The sequence below is a fragment of the Hordeum vulgare genome, chromosome 7H, assembly GCF_904849725.1.
Source record: "Hordeum vulgare subsp. vulgare chromosome 7H, MorexV3_pseudomolecules_assembly, whole genome shotgun sequence".
Taxonomy (NCBI): Eukaryota; Viridiplantae; Streptophyta; class Magnoliopsida; order Poales; family Poaceae; genus Hordeum; species Hordeum vulgare.
Genome location: NC_058524.1, coordinates 322,049,959 through 322,052,954, shown reverse-complemented (window position 1 = coordinate 322,052,954; position 2,996 = coordinate 322,049,959). Strand labels below are relative to the sequence as shown.

At 44.1% G+C, this 2,996-nt stretch overlaps 1 long non-coding RNA gene across 1 annotated transcript; it reads right to left on the bottom strand.

Annotated features, from left to right (window-relative positions):
* Nucleotides 1–207: 207 nt before the first annotated feature.
* On the bottom strand, nt 208–1,037 carry LOC123407842. The gene is made up of 2 exons (XR_006612682.1): nt 737–1,037; nt 208–650 (listed from the first exon to the last, which is right to left on the bottom strand). It is a non-coding gene; the product is annotated as an uncharacterized LOC123407842 (long non-coding RNA).
* Between the last annotated feature and the right edge of the window lie 1,959 nt (nt 1,038–2,996).

The following is a 2,996-nucleotide window of genomic DNA, read 5'->3' as shown; positions in this document are numbered from 1 at the left end:
GAAGCAGGAAAAAAATACATGGACGCAGCACGGTGCAGCAGCCGAGGAGTGGATCGGGCCCAAATGACCGGGTGTGCGTGAGAAAAAAAAAATAGCAGTGCAAAAATCGGGGTACGTGGGACTCGAAACTAGGACCTCCTAGATGCAAAATTGGTAGGCTAACTAGTAGGACTTAGAACTGATTATGCTCAATGGACAAACCAGATCTAACTCAAGAGCGGCCGGTGTTGACTTGTAGAACAACAACAAAATAGGCAAAACAAAATTGGGGCACCTTGGATTCAAACCCCAGCCCCTCGGATTGCTACACGTGGGAATTACTAGCTCGGTTAACAACGAACTTATGACAAATCATGGGATTTGGGCTAGATGGACCATACCATGGCGTGAATCTAACGAAACTGAAAAACAAAACAGTGTAGCTTTGTGCCATGGTTAGGGATGCGGTTGTTGGGACGTGTCGCGGCTTGGCGTCTGGTACCAATGGGGCTCGTCGTCGGTGGGATGAGGGCGACGGTCGGAAAGGTCGGGGCGGCACGAGGCTGCGGATCCTGGCGGCACAAGCTACGGATCCGGGCGGCATGAGGCAAAGGAGGCGACGAGCTCGAGGGCTGGTGGCGCCATGGAGTTCCTTCAAGGAGCTATTGTTCCTGCAAAAAACGCGAGAGAGAGATGGCATGGGGATCAGAAATGAGAACTAGAGAATGAAGGGGATGCGACAGGGTCATTGGGCAACCTAGTTGCTCGGTGGCAGGGACGAAAGCTGCTGCAGGGTCGGTGCTCCGGCGAGCTGCTTGGCTGCACGCGAGAGAGTAGATCAGGAGAGAGGGAGCTGCGAGAGGAGGGCGTGGGGTGCAGGGTGTATCCAGAGGCTCCGGTCGTTCGTGGTCGAGGTCGGGCGCGCTTCAAATGGAGGCACTGGCTATTGCGAGAAGAGGCTATGCTCGAGCTCCAGGATGGAGCGCTCGCTCTTCTTGGGTGCATGGTTGCGTCCGGTTGAGCAGCTTCTGAAATCGAGGTGGGTGGAGCTCGATGGATAGATCTGGATGGCTAGGACTAGGGTTAGGTCCACTAAATAGGTAGGTTTTCTAAACACACAAGCCCTTCGATTTAGATTGGTCGGTTAAAAAAATAGGATAAGGAGTCGAATTAAAAAACCAATGATGGTTTTGGGTATTTCGGGTTGATCCGAATTCAACAGTCACGATCGTATGTTTTAGGTTCGAGGAAGTTATCGGACACATGCAAGGGGTGTGTGCACTGTGCACACACGCCATGCATAAGAAGAGAGGGAAGACAGGCAGCGTGACAATAAGTTTTTATATATGAAAAAGTCTGGGATTTGACTCACTATAGTGTCGCTATAGGTTTAACAGTTCAAGTATCAAACGAACTCCGAATGCGATGAAATTGGATAGGCGGTCTACCTACACTATATTGACACCACACACTAACTTTCAACCCATGCCGTGAAAGTTTTAATGATGTCGTAGGCGTGTGTGTGGTTGGTCACGAAACAGTCAACAACAAGAACGGGGAGAATCAGCAACTAAGAATGGACGCAAGTTTTGAAAAATGATGGCAACAGAGTGCTGATCCAATGCGGATGATGCGATGATGAACGCGACTACCAAATAAATCATAGGACGACAATGAAAACAAAGGGAATCTTATGGAGCGTCTCTTCCGGTCTTTTACAACTCTCCTCCACTAACAAGAGATATCAAACCAAGATCTTAGAATGAAAATAGGAAGAGGAAGAGGTAAAACTTAGATGCTTCTTTGATAAACAAGTGAAACCATATAATCTGGACGTTTGCAAAGAGATGAAAAATGGCATGAAGAACAATGAAGAATTCAAAAGAAATTTGGGTAGCACTTCAGTAGGAAAGAGAGGCAAAACTTAATAAGATGGAAGATCTTGAAAAGATTTCACAACACTTTGGTTGAATGAATAGGAAAGGAAAGAACATGATCTTACCAATACAAGGTAATGGATGAAAGGGAGCAATGTCACAAAGCCTCTGAAACAAAGAATGACAACTTCTACCACAACTGGATTTGATAAACATCCTTACAAGAAGAATCGAACGGAGTTATTGGAAAATCAACAACGAAAATAAAAAGCTTGTTGTGGGCTTATGGAAACCGTATGAAAATTATGAGGTGACAACCAGCCACTAACAGAAACAGTTGATTACTTGGGATAACAAGATATGCAAAACTTCTTCCACCAATAGGATACATTGAGAACATGGATCAATGATAATCACCATGATAGCAACAGTCCTAAGTAAATGTTTTAGGTGAAACCCAATCCAACATAGCTTCAATGAAGATAAATAGATTTACATATATTATTCTTGATAAATTCTCTTCGAGGCCCCTCATGAACCAAGAATGCTATAACACCACCCGAAAGGATAATGGAGGAAGAATTGCACTTTCAATGCAAGACAATGAATATTTGAGCTCCTCCAACAAAATATTGAAGAACACTTCGAGATAGAATTACATCCCTAACGAACCACCACGAAGAACCTCCGTATACAAAATGATAATCAAGAGACCTGAAGGTTGAAAAGAATAAGATTAAGGATTGGTAGTGATTTTAATGGAGCTTCGCGATGAGATACTTGAGAAAAATTGAACTCCCCAAAAGAAACAATGAGCACTTAGAATCAAGATTTTAACATCATGAACTACTCTGGAAGAAGGATTGAACTCACCTTGATGAAATAAGAATAAGAATTATGTTATGCCTATCCTTCATCAAGTTAAATTGATGACAGGCAACGGATTTGGCATACTACTTATTCTTATTGCAAAGATTGAATATAGATGAAAGAAGCGTGAAGACATATTGAATGACACATCGGTAAGAATTTGAAATGAATGAGGATATATGAATGTCGGTGCACTAGAGAATAGGGTCTCCTGTGCCCCAGACTTGTGCACGAGCACCAGCAGTACCCTTGGCAACAGTACAGGAGAGA